The sequence below is a fragment of the Pongo pygmaeus genome, chromosome 14 (assembly GCF_028885625.2).
Source record: "Pongo pygmaeus isolate AG05252 chromosome 14, NHGRI_mPonPyg2-v2.0_pri, whole genome shotgun sequence".
NCBI classification, from domain to species: domain Eukaryota; kingdom Metazoa; phylum Chordata; class Mammalia; order Primates; family Hominidae; genus Pongo; species Pongo pygmaeus.
In genome coordinates this window covers 106,439,002-106,462,486 of record NC_072387.2, presented here as the reverse complement: position 1 = coordinate 106,462,486, position 23,485 = coordinate 106,439,002, and the positions used below count along the sequence as shown (strand labels likewise).

At 38.4% G+C, this 23,485-nt stretch overlaps 1 protein-coding gene and 1 pseudogene across 1 annotated transcript in view; both read right to left on the bottom strand.

Annotated features, from left to right (window-relative positions):
* HS6ST3 (heparan sulfate 6-O-sulfotransferase 3) overlaps positions 1-23,485 on the bottom strand; it is a 760,542-nt gene that overhangs the window by 269,009 nt on the left and 468,048 nt on the right. The gene's annotated exons all lie outside the window — the stretch shown is intronic.
* LOC129011915 (AMMECR1-like protein) lies at positions 2,453-3,564 on the bottom strand (annotated as a pseudogene).

Below are 23,485 nucleotides of genomic sequence, written 5' to 3'. Positions count from 1 at the left end.
ATGAAATACTATGCAGCCATAAAAAGGATGAGTTCATGTCCTTTGCAGGGACATGGATGAAGCTGGAAGCCATCATTCTCAGCAAACTAACACAGGAACAAAATTCTGTTCAAGCGATTCTCTTGCCTCAGGCTTCCGAGTAGCTGGGATTACAGGCGCATGTCACCATGCCTGGCTAATTTTTTATATTTTTAGTAGAGATGGGAGTGTCACAATGTTGGCCAGGCTGGTCTCCAACTCCTGACCTCAGGTGATCTGCCTGCCTTGGCCTCCCAAAGTGCTGGGATTACAGGCATGAGCCACTGCACCTGGCCCAACATTTCTACAAGAAAAAAATCAGTGTAAGGAGCACGGCACTGTAAATTCTTGCGTGGCCAATATCACTAAGCATGCATGCTCAAGGGTGAAAGCTTAGCACTATTTTTTTGCTTTCTTTATTCTTTGAAATTAAACACAACTTTTGACCTAGAACACTTGCACAGTAATGAGTGTAGCCCTATATAATTCTTCAAATTGGAGGTGGGTGGCTTAGTCCAGAGCTGATCACCCTGACATCAATCCATGACACCTAAGAGTAATTGTTGCCCCATCTGTTTTTAACAAGACATTTATTCTCAGCAGCAGGAAGTCATAAAAACAATCCTTCCATCTTCATTTACATTGTCAAGGGAAACGTGGCAGGCTGCGGGAACCCAGTACAGCAGTGAGGGGGCTGTGGCCTGGGCACCCTGTCACCACATTTCCCTTGCACATCACAGGTCCTCTCGAGCAGCACAGGACGGTGCCAAGCAAACCAACACACCCTCGCCCGTTCCTTTCCAGAAACTTGACGGCGATGCCTAGAACACTACACATGTTCTTTCTCACATGTGCCCCCACTCCCTCTCCCCCATTCCTGGCAGGAGAAAATGCAAAAGCTCTTCTGACTTGAATATCTGCCCATTTCAGGAAGCCACACCATCACCACATCAACTTTAAAAATAATTAAATCAAAACATTGTGTTCACTGGCGTGGCACCCAATCCGCTTGACGAGTTTTCTGAGATGTTGTTGAAAACCAGTGTCAGGTCCTTGGGATCCCTTCTTCCCACTGGCCACTTCTCCTGTGCATCATTTAGCAGTGCCTTTGTGACAATGCTTTCAAAGCATCTTCCAAGTTCCCTAGTTCTATGAACTTTGTCACCAAACAAATGAAGAACAAGCAAGGGGATAAGAAAACTTGCTGAAAGAAATATGGAAATCAGCAACAATAAAAAGGGGAAATATGTCACATGAAAGTTGGAATGGCCTAGATTAAAACAAGCTATTTGGAAATTTGCCCTGGTGGGGTGAAGATTCCAAACCTGTTAGGCAAGCTAAAGATCTGCTCTGTGAAATTACACAGCTATGTTGTAAAATCCTGAAAGAACTGAAACATCAACAGTCTTCCTACTTCTACAGGCAAACTAGAAAAAAGGACTCCCCTGCTTACTGGTCCCTCAGGATGTCTGCCTGAAAAGAAAACCAGCTCATTCTCTCCTACGATGTGTCCACCTAAAGCATAACTCAACTGCTTGTTTGCAAATCTATGTTTCTGAGAACATAGGTCCAACTGTAGGCACTGTTACCAGTAGGGGAGCGAGGTAGACGAGTGGTAGGGAGGAGGCCTCTCCTTTCACACCTGTGTGCAATGGTGACATCACACCTTCCCATGAGTGTCTTCATTCCATTCTTCAGCAGGCTATGCCACGGAGGTCTGTTCAGTAATCAGGAGGCTCGGTGCAGGAAGAGTGCCAGAAAACCCAAGAGAGTGGGATGAAAATGAAAATATCCATGGCTTGCCAAGCAATGAGATCTGTAACGCCATCCAAAAGGCTTCTGGTCTTTATGGGGGTCTCTGTCCAGAAGCCTTTAATAACTTCTAATCCCCTCATCCAACCCTGATGTGGCATCCACTTACGTATCATCAGGGTTGTATTCAACTCTTGGTATGCAATAAACTGGAAGTCTAAAAACAGGAATTTGAAACAACCTAAAACTGTTTCTTGTTGGTCTCCATTGCCCAGACTGCCAGGGGAATACACCTATTTGGTCTGGGGCAGCTGCAGGGGTGCGTGTGTGTTCAACCTTCGTGGATCATCAATTCCAGCTTCAGAATGTGGCCAAACCCATGTGGCAAATACCAGACAAGGCTCTTCTGAACCCACACAGTAATTCCCACTAGTCAGGGAGGAGCCCCAGTCCACCAGAACCTCATACTGAGGGAAGGCTGAGATAAGGCTTGGGCCCCTCAAGTTCTGTTTCATTCAATGTAACCTACCACCCCTCAGTTAAGGGGAGGCAGACTTGGCAACAGAAGCTGAAAATGGTGCCGTAATAGAAGTAACTGGACCAGGAAGAGGAGGCACCTGCTCCAGTGATGTCACAGCCATTGGTGCCCACAGGGGAGTGGGACTGGTCATGCAGCCATGTGTCAGGAGTAATGGTTATTGGGGGTGGGGCATGAAGAGTATGGTTCTGGAAACAGTGCTGTCAAGAAGCAATATACTCTGCAAAACTGATTGTCACCTTCTCACTTTAGTACCTGGTGAATTTGACCATTTTTCCAAATTCGCTGGTAATTGGATCCTTAAAGCTACCTTTCCTGAGCAAGGACTCAGGTGAAAATGAGGCTGTACATTTGATGCCTTTTTCCTTAATGAATTCAGTTTAAATCCCATGGACCCCTATCTCCCAGTCCAGGTAATCACTAGCATCCTCAAAGTTAGTATGGAGGGAGACAGAGCAGAAAAGCTTAGGCAGCCCCTCTCAGATTGGAGGAGAAATCAGCTGTCCTTAAATGCAATGGCTAACATGTATTCCCTGAGTCCTGAATAAAGATTCATGGCTGAGAAGGTCCCAATGCAGCCACGAAGCCACTTGTCCCTCCCTGTCTTCCATGTCACAAACAGCAGACAGGGGTCACTGGTGAATCTAGGAAGTCGTGGCTGTGGAAAGCCATAAAGCTGACAGAAGAGTTTGGTAAAGCAGTAGCAGCATATCTGTGCAGTCACCTCCAGATTCTTTGTGGAGCTGCCGTTCCATTAGACTTGGGGAGAGGGCTCAGTGCCCCTGATGCTGGATTCATTCGTGTGATGGGAGGGCTTCCAGGTCCCAGAGTTAAGTCCAACACACTCTCCTATCTGCTGCTGCTGTCTACATGCTGGCAGTTTTGAAGAGGTCCTGACCTAGGGCCGGGGATGGCTGTGGACTCATTCTCATGACTGTGTGTTTCACTTCCAGATAATTTGGGCTTCTTGCTCCCACAACAGCCTGCTGCCAACTTGGACTCCAGTGGAGGATGTATTTTTCCTATCCTGATTGGGTGCTCGAGTTCTAGAATGCGGCAGACCCTGACATCAGAAAGTTTGTATTGCCAGAGGAACAGCTACAACAGAGGAGGGGAGCTATTTTGTTTCTGAAATGAGACTTCTTCCTTCCAATTCCATTCGTTCCTCCTGTATCTTTCCTCTTGGCCCAGATGCTGTTGCAGGGACAGGACCTCTCGTGCTCTACCTCCACTTTCTGCTTCATGGAGCCATGCATCTGGCTGTGGGCTCCTGAGAAAAGCAGGCCCACAGGCCCAAAAGTTTTGAGAGAGCATAAAAAGACATATGTACCTCTTTACCTAAAATAAAAGTTAAAAGAAAAAAGAAAGGTACTTTAGTCAGTAATACAAAACACTATTTTCATTAAGAGTAGACAGGGAGATATCGCACAGGAAACAGAAATAAGAAAAGAACTCTAAGACATTCTAATTTTTAACCTGAACTTAATGTCTACCAGCCAAGTAGGTCCGGAGAGGTGAGGCAGCTTGCTCAATGTTACACATCTAGTCGTTAGTAGAAATGGGATTAGAATCCACTTAGTCTAAGTTCTTTTCTCTGCACCATGTCCTTGAGTTAGGGTGAGGATTCATTATAACATTGAAAATGAATTGTTCATTGAATAGGATAACTATCATATGAAATATAAATGCAAACACCATACTCTGAAGTCTGATGTACATGAATGATTTGGGGATTATTCAGTGTTATACAATGTGCCTATCATTGCTTCTTGCAACTAGAATGGATAAGGTATAGTTCACTGGGACACTTTTCCAATATGCATCTTGGAAGATGAACAGTCACTGTGTTAGAATATTGCCCTTGTGTCTTGAATGCAATAGCTCATTGCAGGCAGAGACCCAGGCAGCACCAACAGTTTAGGCTTTAGAGTTACAAGTTGTTTCAAGCATTAGATGAACTAGTTCATTAAAGATTTATTGATTCAGAATATTAGGGAGGAATGGAGTATGAAGTGAGGACAAGTGAATTGGCAAAAAAAAAAAAAAGTCTACAATAAAATACTTTTGAAGAAATACAAATCAATTATTTTGAAGTAAAATAAGAAAAAGCTACCACTAAAATACTGCCAGATCTATATACTGTAGGGCCTATTTTAATAACTGGATAATTTATCTGTAATTAGCAAATTGTTTATATGCAAATGGCATTGGAAAGCATTTGAAAATATTTTAGCACATTAAAAATGTGCTATTGAATCTCATTTATTTCAAACTTGGCGTGCCAAACTTCTCTCTCCAGAGAGTAGAGAGGTAAAATATAGTCTAGTTCTACTTAAATGATCAGAAAGTCTCATAGCAATAATGCTCTTCCTACTATAAGCAGTGATAATGATAGTAATAATAATTCATTTTCACTACTCACAGAGAGTCCTTAAGTATTCTTTAGTTTGTGTCCCAACATATCTCTGTGCGGTGAGGATAAATAGAGGTTAAGGGACATGCCCAAGATCTATTAATAGCAGAAATTAAATGATCAAGCCTAGAACCCAGGTCTTCTGATTCTCTGCTTTGTACCCTTCCACTCCTCTACAAGGCTTTCTAGGATGGAGCACAGTCTTCTGGCTAAGGCTAGATGAGCTATAATGTCATTTTGCATTGCCAAGGTCTCTATTTCTATGACTTTATGCACACTCTGACCTTAAAGCACACGGTGCATGGTACACTTATGTAAAATGGGGACTTAAACTTGCCGGATTTCAGGAACTCGGGATTTCCCTGCAGTGTGTTGTTTTCAGCATTTCATGGATCAGTACATGTGAATCCTTCTTGTTATGAGGTAGGCATAAATATACAAACTATCTTTGACTCTTTTTCCTAAACACTAGGTTTAATTTGTAAAGGAAACTGAGTCAACTATCCCTAAGCCATTCTAATGTCAAGGAAAAATGATAGCTCCTTATCTACAATTAACATGACTAAGACCTAGACTCATGGGTAATCTCTTCTCAAGCAACAATTACTGCAAGACTAGCTTTGGTAAGGATAGCAGAGACTCCAACAGAATCTTGGAGACTAATTTGTTATACAGAGAAACATATGCATGATAAGGAAAAGTCTTTATGCTGTTAACTTATTAATAAAGAGGAACCTGACACAGATAAACAGGCATTTATTGCTCAATAATAGAGTCCATTTCACCTTATTTTATTGCTGTTTGCTTGCGATATTAAGTTTATCATTGACCTTATTTATATTGACATAGATGCAATCTTAAATAGGGCTCAGTTTGAAGTTACCTAGCAGTGAAATGTAGCCTTTTATCCTTTCTATATGACAAAAAGCAAACCTGTTCCACTGATTCGCATGCACATGCAGGATGGTCTGGCATAGCAGATTACCACGAACAGACCAACAAATAACTGATCAACAAGCAGAGTTGACCAACATGCCTGGAGAGGAAGAAAGAAGCCTTTAACTATAAATCATGCTGTGAATAGAGTAAGTGAACATTCATTGAATTGTTCCATTGGTCTTTTATCATCTAGATTTTTCAGCTTAATTTCTCACCATGCACATCTCTACCCTAGACCTCCTGAACTACATTCTCACAGATGCTTCACCAATAACTTTCTTAACATTATTACCACTATGAATAATCTTTTCTGGCCCCAAACACTCCCATCCTTCCTTCTCTTGTCCACACACAGAATTCTGCTCATATTTAAAGATCCAGCTTATATGTTACATCCTCAGAGAAGCCTCAAGCAACCATACCCTCCTCTATATTCAATAGCACTTTGGTCAAACCATTACTATAGTACTTACCATAATGTGTCATAATTACTTGACTAGCTAGTTCACACATTAGACTATACATTCCTCATGGGCAGAGTCACTGTGTTATTCCTTGTCATATTTCTGCTACTCTTTGGTCACTTGTACTTTACTTTTTACCCCTGCCAACATGCTTTCCACATCTTGCCCCCTGCTGGGCATAAAGTAGGTGTTCTATAAATGCTTCTAGAATGAACCACAGTGGGAGTGGCCAATGGACAGCCAGGAGGCAAGAGGTGCATAGATTTGTGTATGATGAAAACTCTTTTAACATCATGTGTAGACCCAAAGTCTCAACTCCCTGACCTGTAATTTAGGCTGCAAATCAGAGTGCCTGCAGCTTTGTTTATCCTTTTAATGTGCAACAAACTTAGATTTCAATGTCGCATTAATCCAGGATATTAATTCCACCAGAACTTCTGATGGAAGCTGTAAGTTATATTACCAAAAAACCTTTCTGTGGCTTAATATTCAGAGGTGTGGGAATACAAATGATATTAAACATTAAGTTGGCAAAGAGGTATGAGCAAAGAAAATGTAGGCCCCAAATTAAGACTATAACATTTCACAATTAAATCAGGATGAAATGAACAAGTATCATAGGTTGTGCATTAATCAGAAAGGATATAAACCAAACCAGATACATCTATCGCTTAAAAAATCTTCAACTCCCTAATGTGCCTATAATTATTAATTATTTATAAACAACACTGGAAGTGTTGACATTGTATATTCCTATAAACTGAAACATAAAATAATAATGTCTCAGTTTTATACATCCCTTCAAGTTAATGATGCAGTTTTAAAGGATCCTGTGAAGTTTTAGGTGAGCAGGCATTGATGAGCACACAGAAATGGTAGCTGTTTTGTTGAGGTCTCAGTCTCCTCTTTCCATTTAATACTCTTTTTGACAACCCTGTAGAGAGTATGAAGTGGCCAACACAGCCCTGAGATCTAATATTGAAATGCCCCAAACTTGCTGAGTGACCCTGAGCAGGGTTTACATTTCTCTGCATACCACATTCCCTATTTAAATAAATGGGCTAGACAAATTGGTCTTTATTTCCTTTCAGCTAGAGTATTCAGCCATTTCTATTTCTAAGGTTTATTTTATTTGTTTTCCCAGATCTTACCACTTACTCAGAGGAAAATGTGGGTGTTATGAAAAAAAAAGATTTTCAATTTTTAACATATTTAATAATTGCAAATCAGTTTTTTTCTTTTCATTTTCACCAGTTGTTATCCTTCCAGCCTCAAGTAATAGAAAGTTTAGCCTCATGGGAAAGTATTTTCCCATATAATAGGATATGGACAGAATGCATGGGCTGAGGGCTGGATCAATGATAGTACTAAGGACCCAGGCTCTTTCCATCTCTCTGCTCTGCTATCCTTGGTGTCAGTCTCCTTTTCAGACTTATGGCAAGGTGGCTGGCCTAATTCCAAGGATACAATGGAGAATGTCAAGACCAGACCCACAGTGTCACATTTCCTGTGAAGGTGTCATTCTACTTGAAGTTAACAGCCAAGAGCTCAGGCCAGTAACTTCTTTCTGTCACGTTATCAGGGTAATTTGGCAAGTAGCTATTGAACGTCCAGTAGAAGCTCAGTATGATGCCAGGAACTATTAGTGACACAATGAAAAGAAGAATAAAGTAAAATGCATTCATTTTTCACTATGAGATCATGATTAGTTCAGAAAATAAAGTATATCTGTTTTAAAGCCATAAAGCAACACAGAAACATTCTTTCCATGAAGATAACCAAGTTCTAGCTGAATCTCAGATATGGTTAGACAGTGTTACCTCATTCCCACTTAGGCAACAGAAAAAATTCCATGCTTATAAATTCCACACTTATGGATGATTTTGGAAAATAATTTATTACCACAGGCCACACTTAGCTTATTCTTGAAGTAATTAAAGCCCAGCAACGCAGAATTCACTTAAGATTGCAGTGGATTGTAACCAAGTGTTAATTGAGATGTCCAGAATAAAATTTTCAGCAGGACAAACAGAGTATACCACCAAAACATGATCATAGCTACTATAGATTAAAATATATGGCATATGGTATGTATCATCCATTCCCAAACCCTATGTTCTCAGATATGATCTGTTCTCTAAATGATAAATATTTCATTATGTTCATTATGGTCTGAACATGAAATATGTGATGAAATTGAAATAATAATATATAGACACTTGAATGTAAAGATTCAGAGAGCCGGCCAGGCATGGTGGCTCATGCCTGTAATCCCAGCACTTTGGCAGGCCGAGGCGGGCAGATCACGAGGTCAGGACCAGCCTGACCAACATGGTGAAACCCTGTCTCTACTAAAAATACAAAAATTAGCCAGCCATGGTGGTGCATGCCTGTAATCTCAGCTACTCAGGAGGCTGAGGAAGGAGAATCGCTTGAACCCAGGAGGCAGAGGTTGCAGTGAGCTGAGATCGTGCCATTGCACTCCAGCCTGGGTGACAGAGCAAGACTCCATCTCAAAAAAAGATTCAGAGAGCGAAATGATGGTATTTGCTGAATACATTGAAGTATGAATATATCACAGAATATCTAGCCATGTCACTATCTTTCATACTTCTAACAATGCTGTACTGAATACCCATGTACATCTCTACTGAGCTCATGGGTAGCAGTTTGTGTTGGAGACCTGGTAGTGGAACTCTGAGGTCATAAGACATGCACGTTTTTTCATTTTCATAAATGCTGCCAAATTACTTTCCAAAATGGCTATACAAATTCCCAGCAGCTGTATATGAAAGTTCTTGTTGCACTATATGCCCATAATTACATGATATAAGAAATTCTAACTTTCACCAATCTGGTGGGTGAGAAATGGCCTCCTATCTTTTCTTATGTGCTTCCCTGACTCTCAATTAGATTAAGCTCTGACAATTTCTTATCTGTTTGTTGGCCATGATAAGCCTTTCTACTTCGGAAGAAATGCTCATTTGTTCTGATTGCTCATTTTTCTGTTGGTATATTTTCTATTTCATATTGACTTTATAAGTGTTTCATACATGTTAGATATTATGTATGTATTCATGAAACATGTCCCAAATATATTCTTCCAGCTTTATTTTTAGTGACTTTTATCATGTTTTTTATTTTTATGGAGTCAGATTTGTTAAAAATCTTTCCCCTAATGATTTCTGTTTTTGTGTCTTAAGATGACAGTTCTTTTAAAGAGGGTGTGTATGTGTAAAAAATTTTCTGATCCTCCAATACCTAGAAATGCCTGTATTTTATCATTACTCATTATATAATAGAGTGATGCATACAGAATTTTTAGCTCAAAGTTACTTCCCCGCAGATATTTTCATATTATTTTTGTGTCCAATGTTGCTGATGGGAAGTCTGATGCCAATCAAGTTTGCACACCTTCAGAAAAGTGGTCTCCTCCTACCTCCACCACCCCCTCTCTGGTAACTCGTTATTTTCTATTTATGCTTAAAGCTCTGGAATGTTACAGTGATGTGATTATGAGTGGGCTTTTAAAAAATAAATCTGAAATACAATTTTTGCTCAGTACTTAGGGGGAGTTTTAATTTAAGACTTGTGGGTGTAGCGAGGAGGAAGAACTGTAGGTGAAGAAGAAGAAAAAAGAGGATAAAAAAAAGAAGAGAGAAGATAAAAGAAGCAGTAAAAGAAAAAAGAGAAAATGGAAAGCGATACTAAACAATGGTATCATTAATAGGAAATATCCACCTACCTATACCTCTAATAAACTATATGTACATTTTTTCAGTCTTTCCAAGTTTTTGCTTATGGAACATAGTTATTTCTGTTTGTAAAATCAGAGAGCCCTTTGATGAGAAATTCCTGTTTTTTTCTGAAACGCTTAATTCCAAAAGAAAAATTGGATATATTTATTTCCTCTGTTATTTGTTCTTATATTTCCAAATGATATGTTTATAATGTTATTTTTTAATTGATCAGCTTTTGACATGCTTGTGGTTGAACCTTCTACTCAGCCACAACACTTTCCTTTCCCATCTTCTCAATATGGTTTGTAATAAATTTGCGTTAGGAATGATCAGTGTTTACATTATTATGACTATTGTTTACACCACAGCTAAGCACTATCCTACAATTATGTCTAGTTTTTTGGTTCAACTTTTTCTCTTACAAGAGTTAATAAATTACCCAGTTGTCATATTGGGACTTCCCATTGCTCTTTCCCAGTGCTGGGTCTTTTCTTTGGTTTTATGTTTTCCTCTTTCAAGAATAACCTCATTTACTGAAGAATATCCTTTAATAGCTTTTCTTAAAGAGTTTTTACTAGAGTCAAATATTTGAGTCCTGAACAAAATGTCTTATGTTTACTCTTTTGCTTGAAAAAGAGCTTTTCTGGGTCTTTTTCCCAGGAAAAGAAAAGTTGAAAGAATTCTAAGTTGAAAATAATGTTACCTCTTTCTGTAAGGTTTTCATTCATAGTCTTTTCAAAGGAGGTGCATTCCTTCGGTTCTTAAAAACTTATTAGTTTATTTGATCATTATCTTTCAGTCTCTCTATTCTCTCTGCAACTTCTATCAACCGAATGTTAGCTTTCTGTATTGATTCTCTAATATTATTAATTTTGTCCTCCTATTATCCTTTGTCTTTTTTTCTGGGAAATTTCTTTAATTTTCTCTCCCATTCCATTGAAACTTTTTTTTTCAAGTAGCATATATTTAAATCCAAAGAATTCTTTCTTTTTCCTCAACTGTTCTTTTTTACAGCATCCAGTTCTTACTTCACAGATACAATACTTTACCTCTATGAGAATACTTATTATATGTATGAATAAGCCTGCATGGGGTACCTTTTATTCTGATCCTGATTATGTCTCTGTTTCCTCTGTCTTTATATTTCTGATTTGTTTTTATAATTTCATGGAGGATGCTCTTCTCAATGTCTGATAATCCTTGTCTGTCAATTTCCATTTAAGGTTGAGGTTTAAGAAAGTTTACTGGGGTCGGGGGGATCTTATTATGTACATTGACAGGGCTTGTTGACTGCTGAGCTTGAAGTGATCAGACTATAAGCCAGGCTTTTCTTTAGGATACCCACAGATTTTAGAACCTTAAAGTCTCTCCTTTGGAGCCACTGAATTTGTTTCTCTGAGCTCCTGAATAGTAAACACACCTGGTCTCTGGTATACTAAGGGCTGAGGTCCTTTAATTCAGATTTTAAAGGTTCATTTATATTCCCTTTTAGTGTCCCATCTCTCCCATGCCACCTTCTGCATTTAGTATCCTTTAACCTGGGGCCTCTTGGTTTCAAACTTTTCAGAGAATAAACCATTTCCAACCACTGCCATGGAGTAGGAAAATGATACTAACATGGCTGCTATGGGTGAGGAAGGGCACTTGGGATACCTGTCCTGTTTTTTACCCTACCTATTTTGGGATCTGAGGATCTAAATGGTGGACATTTCAAGGGAGTCTGTGGGGCAAACTGGATCACTCCTCGTTAGTATCCCCTTCTGTTACTTTATGTAAGTTTAAATATGCACTTCTCTGCTAAATTAACTACCACTTCTCCACTCAATTTCTTCCAAAGTTTGTTCAAGTGTCTTCTCAGCTATTTCCTCCTCTCCTGTTATCTAGGTTCCTGTGGGTTAAGGCCCCATTAATTCCTTTACTCTCATTTTGAGAAGGGTTTTAGAAGGGGAGAGAGATAAATGTGTGTGGCCAATTCACTATGTCAAGCAGAAGTCCCGAGCTCTCCATGTTTGAGATCTTCCTCACTCTCACATATACAAGTTTATGTACTGTAGCTGCAGCTGTAATGTCACCATGGTCTCTGATCTTGTTCTTCTAGCATTCCACCTGCCATAGCACTTCTAATTTCTTCTCTCATCAAAGACACAGGTGAAAGAGAATGCTTTTATTCTGCAAATGCATATGGAAAATAGATAGTCTCTCATGGATTTAGTAGGAAATTTAGTTACTACGAGTGTTTTAAATTACTTGGGTTTTCTGTTTATTCCAGTGTTCCTCTATTTGAGGACTATTCCAGTGGTCAATTGTGTACTTATTTAGGGTCATGAGGAATATCTTGTTTAAAACTAGAGATGAGGGAAGAATCAGTGTAGGAGATCATGTGCCATTTCTGCTAATTTAATTAAGGAGCTCTTTGTTTAGATTTGCCCAGGTCATTTCGTGGAGAAAGCATCCCATATTAATTCTTACATGACCTTGTGCTTTTTTTTCTTTGTATTTTCATGTATATATTGCTATGGTTTTAAGAGTCACTCCTAGTCAAATAGGGAATTTCTTCAGGTTTTGTGATTAAATGCTTAAGCAGTGTGCCAATGAGACATTCATTATGCAAGGTGCTAAAGCAAAGCACCCAGTGATCTGTGAAGGAAATAGAACTTCATCTTTGGTATTTTAAAAGTACTTTCCAAGACAAATTATAGCAGTTCACTACAAAGGGGAAAAAGTAGTGTCAAGTAGTTTTATAAGACAAAAGAGTTGCAAGTATGTGCTGTCTCCACATAAAAACATGTAACTGCGTGCCGTCTGAGTTTTTCCCAAGCAAAGAATTCCTGAATAGGTAGAAGAAAAGTTCTACAAAATGCATCAGCCAGAAGTACTGTGCTAAGTTGCGTAATTACTCATGCTCTGTGGAAACTTTCAAAACGCAGCTGACACCACTTGCTGAACTTGTTACTTCATTTTCAATTGCAAGGAACAACAAAGTAGTTTATTGGTCTTATTTAGGGGGACTGAAAAATGAGTAACGTCATAAAGTAGATATGTATCATTATCATTTATACCTGAAGGGGCTATGACCAATTATATTATTTCCTGTTATCTGCAAGGCAACAAATAGAAGCGGGAGAAAAGTCTAGAAGGTATTTGCACACAGGCTGGCCGTATCCATATGGCATGAGCCTCAGGCTTGGAGCTAAGACAGTAAGATGAAAGTGAGTAAGAAGGTGTGCATGAGGGCTGATTGGGCTCATTTCTCTTCCAAAAACCTATCAACATAGAGATTGTATCATCAAGAAAGGGGTTGAACTTTGGCATCAGGCATGCCTTCCACAACATGGCCATTAGCAAGTCACTTAACCTTATAGAGTGACATGATTCTGCAGGACAATCCCAGGCTCCTTGTATCACCCATTATAGCTTTTGCCAGTAAGGCCTGCCCCACTGTGACCAGCCTTTTCTTTCTCTTTCTTATACACTTGGGATTTTTCCTCACAGTAACTTGAAACGTTTATCTTCCACTGCTGCAAGACTTTTTCAAGCATAAAACTAAATATCTAAAGATAGAGCAGCTTTCTCAACTTTTAAAAATAAAAGACTAATAAGTCTTCATTCTAAAGGAGCAGAGACCAAAAAATAATAACTGTCAAAGAAAAACAAATCCTGCTACTCTGTTACCACCTATGATACTTGGGGTTTGATTTACTCTGTTACCACCTATGATACCTGGGGTTCAATTTCTTTCTAAGTTTATTTCTCTCCTTTATGATATGATATACTTAAGTGTAATAGGCTCACAATTTAACCAGGAATAGGGTCTGAGACAATGTGATGGAAATCCAGCCTTGCCTAAGCCACAGCCAACCTATGTCATGGATTCTTTTTATTAAAATATCTATGTAAGATGATTAGAAGGTTTGATTTATTAGAAAAATTAAATTGGGGTCAAAAGAAAATATGGTATAGGTTGAATTGCTAACTGGCTTTCCAGCCTTGGACTTTTTTTTTTTTTTTTTTTTTTTTTTTTGCTATTTCTGCTGACTGGCTCCATTGCTCAGTCTAGGCCTACTTTCAGGGAGCAGCCTTCTCTTTCTTAGCCAGCCCTCAGAAACCTGACAGTTTCCACCTGGATCCCTCATCTCAGCATTTGCTGCTTTGTTTCTCTCCTATCCTGACCTTCTGTGAGCCACAAAGAAAGCACCTCTTCCAGAGATGCTTTCAGAGCTCTAACATCCTTGACTGTTCCATGGAGGGCTCCTAGATCCTGACTTCTGGGTGACAGACACCGATCCCAGGCAAACCTTCTTCCTGCACATTGCATGTACATGATGAAACACAGCTGATTATTTTACAGGAACTCAGTTGCTAGAAATGATTTTTTTAATGTTATGATGCTGTAAAAAAGAGATTCAACTTCCTTTGTCAGTTCTTTGGCTCTAGATTTTAAAAATCTGAATGGTCAAGAGCAATGTGATAAAGACAGTTTAAAATTATTAATTATTATTAATATCGTCTCTGATGCTCGGCATATTATTGTTATTTTTTCAACTTTTATTTTGGGTTCAGGGGTTATATGTGCAGGTTTGTTATGTGGGTATATTGTGTGACGCTGAGGTTTGGGGTATGAATGATCCTGTCACCCAGGTACTGAGCATAGTACCCAATAGTTTTTCAACACTTGTCCCCCTTCTCCCTCAAGTAGTCTCTAGTGTCTATTGTTGCCATCTTTATGACATGACTACCCATTGTTTAGCTCCCACTTATAAGTGAGAACATGAGGTATTTGGTTTTCTGATTCTGTGTTAATTTGCTTAGGATAATGGCCACCAGCTGCATCCATGTTGTGGCAAAGAACATGATTTCATTCCTTTTTGGCTGTGCAGTATCCCATGTTGTATATGTACCACATTTTGTTTATCTATCCACCATTGAGGGGTACCTCAGTTGATTCCATGTCTTTGCTATTGTGAATAATGTTGCGATGAACATACTCATGCATATGTCTTTTTGGCAGAATGATTTCTTTTCTTTTGGACATAGACCCAGCAATGGGATTGCTGGGTCAAATGGTAGCTCTGTTTTAACTTATTTGACAAATCTTCAAACTGTTTTTCACAGTGACTGAACTAATTTACATTTCCACCAACACTATGTAAGCATTCTCTCTTCACCACAGCCTTGTAAGCATCTGTTATTTTTTGACTTTTTAATAATAGACATTCTGACTGATGTGAAATGGTATCTCATTGTGGTTTTGATTTGCATTTATCTGATGATTACTGATGATGAGCATTTTTTATACGTTTGCTAGCTGCTTGTATGTCTTCTTTTGAGAAGTGTCCGTTCCTGTCCTTTGCTCATTTTTTAATGAGGTAATTTGTTTTTTGCTTGTTTAAATTCCTTATAGTTTTTGAATATTAGACTTTGACAGATGCATAGTTTCTCAATGTTTTTTCCCATTCAATAGGGTGCCTGTTTACTCTGTTGATAATTTCTTTTGCTGTGTAGAAGCTCTTTAATTTAATTAGGTCCCACTTGTCAATTTTTGTTTTTATTGAGGAATTGCTTTTGAGGACTTAGTCATAAATTATTCCCAAGATCCATTTCCAGAATGGTGTTTCCTAGGCTTTCTTCTAGGATTCTTATAGTTTTGAGGTCTTACATTTAAATCTTTACTCTGTCTTGAGTTAATTTTTGTATACTGTGATAGGCAGGGGTTCAGTTTCATTCTTTCACATATGGCTAGCCAGCTATCTCAGCAACATTTATTCAATAGAAAGTCCTTTCCCCATTGCTTATTTTGTGGACTTTATCGAAGATCAGATGGCTGTGGGTGGGTAGCTTTATTTCTGAGTTCTCTATTCTGTTCCATTTGTCTGTATGTCTGTTTTTATACCAGTACCATGCTGTTTTGCTTACTGTAGCCTTATGATGTAGTTTGATGTCAGGTAATGTGATGCCTCTGGCTTTGTTTTTTTGCTTAGGATTGCTTCACACTTTTTTGGTTCCATATGAATTTTAGAATAGTTTTTTTCTAGTTCTGTGAAAAATGTCATGGGTAGCTTGATAGAAATAGTGTTGAATCTGTAGATTGCTTTGGACAGTATAGCCATTTTGATGATATTATTTGTTCTTCCAATCCATGACATGAAATGTTTTTTCATTTGTTTGGGTCATCTATGATTTCTTTCATCAGTGTTGGGTAATTCTCCATGTAGAGATCTTGTAGAAATCTTTCACCTCCTTGGTTAGATGTATTCCTAGGTATTCTATATTTTGTAGCTATTGTAAATGGCATTGCGTTCTTGATTTGGCTCTTACCTTGGTTCATTATTGGTGTATAGAAATGCTACTGATTTTTTTGTACATTGATTTTGTATCCTGAAACTTTACTGAAATTGTTTATCAGTTCCAGGAGCCTTTTGGCAGATTCTTCAGGATTTTCTATGTATAGAATCATATCATCAGTGAAGAGAGATAGTTTGACTTCTTCTTTTCCTATTTGGATGAATTTTTACTTCTTTCTCTTGCCTGATTGCTCTGGCAAGAACTTCCAGTACTGTGTTGAATAGGAATGGTGAGAGTGGGCATCCTTGTAATGTTCCAATTCTCAAGGGGAATGCTTCCAGTTTTTCCCTGTGCAGTATAACGTTGGATGTGGGTTTGTCATACATGGCTCCTCTTATTGTGAGGCATAGTGTATTATTTTTAAAGAGCTACCATTTACTGAACACTTGCTAAAGCCTTGCTACTAAGAGTTTACATAAAACAAACTATCTCTCATTACTTCTCATAAGGTAACATTATTATCATAGATGACTGAGTTACATGTCTAACACATGGCCACTAATAAGCACAATGTACATCTTTGAACCCAAACAAGCACATTCAGGGGGCCCACACTCAAAGCCCCACACTAGCACTTTCTACAATGAATAATGTACCCATACTTTATTTAGTTGCTTACATAGCTTCAGGGTTGTTGCCAACTATAGGCCTGTGGAGGGCCTGAGATGAAATTCTCATAGATCTCAAATTAGGAATATGCACAAAGGAGCCATAAATACATGTGTTTTGATTAGTATGACAATAATTTAAAATATAATTGTATGAATGGTCATAGGTAATACTGATTAAACCAATTTAATAAAGCCCCCACCACCACTCCACTAAAAATATATTTTAGCATCTTGATGATTTGATCAAAGATTGCTATATTGCAATTCCCAGCTGCAAAAAACCTATTCTCAAGCATGATCATTATAATCTTTTGCTTTATTAAACATCTGAAAGGAATGGCATAATGGTCCTTCAAGGACAGCTCCATTAAGAAAAAAAAAAGAATAATCTACAGTATAATGTGTTTAAAATGCTTTTTAAAATAGTGTTGTCATTAAGGTGATCAGCACCTGGGTTATTCTCATTGAAACAGCCAGAGGTCTGCTTGATTAAAGAGACAGCTACACCCCTTTCTCCTAGCTCATTAAAAGAACCAAAGATATAATCTACACATATCTTCACGTGTTTTAGCTTCATTAAGATGGAATCTCCAAATACCAGCTAGATATCAGTGGAATAAACTAGGCTGGGAAAGAGAGGGATTGGGATGATATGTAGCTTTATTGACTAATAAAATTTAATTGACTGGCCAGGCATGGTGGATCACACTTGTAATCCTAGCAGTTTGGGAGACCAAGGTGGGCAGATCACTTGAGGCCAGGAGTTCAACACCAGCCTGGCCAACATGGTGAAACCTCATCTCTACTAAAAATGCAAAAATTTGCCAGGTGTGGTGGGGGGGCATCTATAGTCCCAGCTATCAGGGAGGCTGACGCACGAAAATCACCCGAACTCGGGAGGCAGAGGTTGCAGTGAGCTGAGATCACACCACTGCACTCCAGCTTGCGTGACAGAATGAGACTCTGTCTCAATAAATAGATAGATAGATAGATAGACAGATAGATAGATAGATAGATAGATAAGATAGATAGATTATATAGATTCTCACTTAGAGTTGGTTAAAATGGCTCCAAAATTCAGTTTGATGCTAGCAGAGCTTCCTTCTGAAGTCAAAATACGATTTTAAAAAAAAACAAGCCCACCATTCTCCATCTTTTGTTGGCCAAAATTATATCAGGCAATCAGAATGAATCTTGCCCAACAGTTAATTAATATTCACCAATCTGTGTGTGAGATTACAAGTAGAATTCTATAAGTTCGAAAAATAAATAATAAGAGTAATAAAATTTACATTTCTATAATGACTGAAGATTTACAAACACCTTTCTTATCCATACTATTTTTAAAAGCTCACATCGATGTTATGATTATCATTCTTAAAATGAGGATTGAAATGGTTATGTGACTAGCCTGAGATAACAGACCCTAAATTTCTAAAAAGAAAACAAAAAAGATTCCAACAAGGCTTACTACTGACCTTGAGCTCTTTGTACTATATTATCTTTTTTAAGTGACACGTTCCCTCTTACCTGACACTTGCCATACTGCCCAAATTCTTCAGAACATTATTACATGCCTTGTAAATGAATCTGCAAATGGTTTGTGAAAAATGAACCTCTTATAGCTCAGCAGGCAGCCAGCAGTGATAACTGTTATCTACCTGCTGTGAGACTTAGGGCAAGTTAGTAAATCTCTCTGAGACTTAACTTTCTCTTCTTTAATATCAAAATAATAGTATATACTTGCATTTGAGAGAAATCAATAAAATACATGTAAAAGATACTCTCCCAGAACTTGGCACTCAGTACATTCTCAAAAGCCACCTATTTAAAATGCATCTCAATTTGAGCATTATCAGAACCTAGGTGATAATTAAAGCTGTAACTGTACTTTTTTCCCCAAAGAAGGGGTTGTTGGAAAAGTATGTTTGGATGACACATTTATTTATAAAATATGAATTTAAAGAGCATTGAGGAGAAGATAGAGATAAAAAAGCAAAAAGGTAAAGGCTAAAGAGAATCAAAAAGAAGAATTTAAAGAAAAAACGATAACTACACATACACACTTATCAGCCTATTGATGATAATTGGACGGCCCAAAGCAAATAGAGAATTTATATACTTATTTACCCCTCCTGCTAACCTTGTAAGGTAGCTATTACTGTTATTGTCATCTTACAGAAGGGTAAATTGAGGGACAGAGAGGTTAACTATCTTGCCTAAAAACACACAGCCAGTCAGTGACAAAAATGAGAAAACTTAACTGTCTGACTTCCAAAGTCAATGCTCTAATCACTGTCTTATTCTGTTCCTGGTCTAAGCTAGGAGTCAAAGGCAGCAGAGAGATTGAGTGAGTACCGAAAATACTATTATCATGATAGAGGATGTCTGTCTTGAAGGCATAAACTACCCAAGTGAACCATGGTTTGGACATACCTAGCCCCATGCAGCAGTTCACTAAGAGCTTGGGATGATGAGACCTCAGTGTAGATATCCTTATTCTTCATGTACTTGCAAAGATTGTTGAAGGATCACTTAGGTTGAGAGGCTGAAAGACACAAATTTTCCCAGCAATCCAGTCCAAACCTTGGGCATGTGAGGACTGTCCTTTCATTGAAAGATCAGGAAGGTCTGAGTTTGCTGGGTTTTCTCATTGGTGTGGTGTCTTTCATATTTTTTCTTTGGATATTCTTTTCTCTCTTTACTTATAAGACCACCATTTCAGCTCATCGATCAGTGGCTGCATAGGTATCAGAACCTAAGAGATGGAGCCCTTCAGCACTCACTCCTGTTGGTAACAGTTCAGATCTGGTTGTGCCACTGTTAGTCGTATGTGCTCAGATGAGACATTTAACCTTTGTTAGTACACCTTCATCTATGAAAACTGATACAAGACCCACCTCACAGATACTTGCAAGGGTACAATGATCCCATACATGTGAAAATATCCAGTACTTGATACACATCTGTTGAATCTGGATTTCAGTAGCAAATATTACTTATGAACAGCTGGACTGGCTATTTTTAGAACCTCACAGTTGGTGAATACATCTGAACTTTAAAGATGACCTATAAATCATGTGGATTAAGTGTTTCAAAAAATTGGAACTGACATCAGATAGAGGGCCATCTCTTTGCAGCATACCCAACAACAGCACTTTGCTGTAGCTGCTGCTGCCGACAAAAATGAGGGCAGCCGAAATATCCTGAGCCATAATTATATAGCATTAATGTCACTTGTAGCATTGGAAACTTCTTTTCTGTCATTCTTAGGAGTAATGACTCACCCGTGCTTGGGCGACAGTTCCTATTGTTTGCTCTTCTCATAGAAGTGGATGGTTGGGAACACACAAAAAATAGTTGGAATCAAAATCAGGATAAAAACTGCCTCACCTGTATTGCATAGTCCAATCAAGCCTCATCAACCAGTATTAAAATGCATTCATCTTTTCAAAACAAATAATTTTCCTAATCAGCTCAAAAGTACATCCAAACAGGATGTCTTTTTTAATGGTCAAGGGGTAATTCCACTTGACAAATGTAAACATCATGAGTTCTGGCCAAAGCTTCAAACAAATTTGAAGATGTCTGTTTAGATATCAATTTCCAAGAATGAGTTTCTATGAATGGGTGTAAAACCCAAATAAAATATTGCTTATGCTGAAAAATAACTTTATTTTAAAGTTAGAAATATAAAGACCATAATGTAAATGATCTAGTTATATACTAGTTAGTACCACAACTAGCACTAAAACCTAAATCTCTTTCCTCCAAGTCCAGCGGGGTTTCTTCTTTTAAGTCATATAAATACAGAAGCATGAAAACCTAAGGCTATTCCAATATTTTATGAACAACCAGGCCCCTCCTATTCTAATACCAAGGAAAGCCCTGCTGTACCTCTCTCCAAATTTAAAAATAGCCTTAGGAAGGACACATGGTCAATAGTGGGTTGATCAAAAATTCATTTTCACTGCAATAAGAGTGGTTTAGATTCAAGAAGCTAAAGCTTAGGGCCACCTTGACCTTCTGACTCTTCCTGAAACTTTCCATTTCTCCTTAGTTCATATGCACAGGAGATCAAGATACAATGATCTATGATGCTAACTTAAGGTGGTTGAGATTCTGGGGAAATAAATTGTTCCAAGCAATTTTCCTGTTAAAAAGTCCAGAATTTATTGTCTCTGTCTAGCATTTATTGTCATTGACATCTGCGAAGATTTTCAGACAAGAATGTATTGTCTTCCACATCTCGCTTCAGTTCAGTACACTGTATCCCATATAGAAGTTTTTTTTTAAGAACCATCTGTTTAAAGAGTCCTTATTAATTCATTCTGGTATATTTTTGGACATGTCTACAAATTACAGATCATAAATTTTCTAATAACAAAAGTTGTTCATAGAGCTCTAGGCAGAACCCAACAGGAGAGTCTAAATATAGAAGTAATATTTACATCTATACCCAAGTAATTCATACATAATATAAACCATGTTTGCTAACACCAAGAGTGTGTTGTAGACAAGCCCTGATGACACCAAATACAATGTCGCTGTAGGTTTTCCATCATTAAGCCTTAGTGAGCTCTGCAGTAAGGCTGTAATTTTAGTCTCATTATATATCTCTATCTTATGGTGTTCTTTAAAAATATCATATTTAACTTGAAATTTAAGGCAAACGTTTGCTTGAAAATATGAACCAAGCCCACTATTCCCTACTGTGAACCATTTGACCACTGGTCGTGAAGAATTAGGTCTAATGCTTTTCATTGTGTTAATAGAGAAATAATAAATGTATGTATTTATAGTGTACAACATGATGTTTTGAAAATGTATACATTGTGAAATACCTAAATCAAACTAATTAGCACATACATTAGCTCACTTACTTATCAATGTTTCATGTTGAGAACACTTAAAATCTACTCTCTTAGCAATTTTCAAGCATACAGCATCCCACTTTACTCTGCAGATTACAGAACCATGTATGTATGTATGTATGTATGTATGTATGTATGTATATATGTATTGAGACAGGGTCTCACTCTGTTACCCAGGCTGGAGTGCAGTGGCATGACCACAGCTCACTGCAGCCTCAACCTCCTGGGCTCAAGCAATTCTCCCACCTCAGCCTCCCAAGTATCTGGGACTACAGATGTACAACACACACCCAGATTAATTTTTCTATGTTTTGTAGAGACAGCGTTTTTCCATGGATCACTTGAGCCAGGAGTTGGTCTCGAACTCCTGAGCTCAAGTGATCCACCTGCTTCAGCCTCCCAAAGTGCCAGGACTACAGGCATGAGCCACTGCGCCTAGCCATATAGAACTTTTCAATCCCCACACTACAGTAAGTCTCAAATTGTCTTTTCCAAGCTCATGAGGGGAAATACCAAAAGGAGACTGCACTATGGCCCTGGGCTCCATGCCTGGAGGAAGGTGTGAGCTGCTGACACAGAGGAGAAGCTCCCATGCTCAGTGGTAGATGAAAATGGGATTTTGTGCAATGTTACCAGTTCCTTCTTTGACTCCAACAGTCCACAGATAAGGAGATTGTGCCCAGATTCTTCACCAGAGAAGCAAAATAAAAAGTTATTTATACAGTGAACATTGGTTTTGTTATAGCAGACACAGGGGACTTCTGTCAGCTTTTATTTTAAGCTGTTTACACTCTGAAAACGGGTATTAATGGATGTATGCACTTGATTAAATATGGTACTCTTATTCATCTTAATTGGTGACTTCTGTCCTATGTATAATACCATTTTTACAAAGAGATAGATAAATTTTAATTATTATACAGCAAGATATGATATCTGGAAATTCTCACCTCTTGGTTTGGTAATACACTTTCCTGGCTGTCATCTATTTTGAATGGTTGTGTCTCTGTTTCTTTCTATTGCTCCTTGTTTTCCTTCTGTGCCTTAAATTAATATGAAAGCCAAGGTTCTGACCTCTCTTCATTCTCAATCCCTAACACATCCCGAGCTGTGGCACCACATTCTAATTGCCTGAACATGTTCACATCTATTTCTAGCTAGCTGCCTAATCAACCTTCTATTTGTAGTTCAGTCTTCTGCATTCATTACCTCACACATGCACACACACACACACATGCACGCACGCACACAGACCTCCCTAATGTGATTTATTGTACCAATAGTCTCTGAGTCAGCTGGATTCAAAACAGCAGCCATCTTTGGTTCTTTTCTCTCCTTCATCAAGTTGTTACCATCACAGCTCTTCATGATGCTCTCACAATTGCATATGTGTTCTGACATGCTCTTCTTCCTTACGTGCCCATTTAATTCACCCAGTGTAAAACTAAGCACCTCCTTCATTGTATTAGTCTTGCATAAAATATTCAAGAAGCTCTGGAACTACCACCTGAAGCTTCAACGTAATTTAGTGGAATTAATCTGACATTTAGGCTCTACCAAATGTGGGCACATCTGTGCAGGGCTACGTTTCAGTTCCAGCCTTGTCTCCTTGTACTAAATGCCAAGAGAATGCTTTCTTATCTCTACACCTGCTCTTTCCTTAGCCTTATCCCTTGCTGTATACCTACTGAAAATCAATCTCCAAGGTTCAACTCAAGGAAGGGTTCCTCTAAGAAACCTTCCATAAACACTCCTGGAACCCTATCTTTTTGCCCCTAGACAGCTATGGTCTTC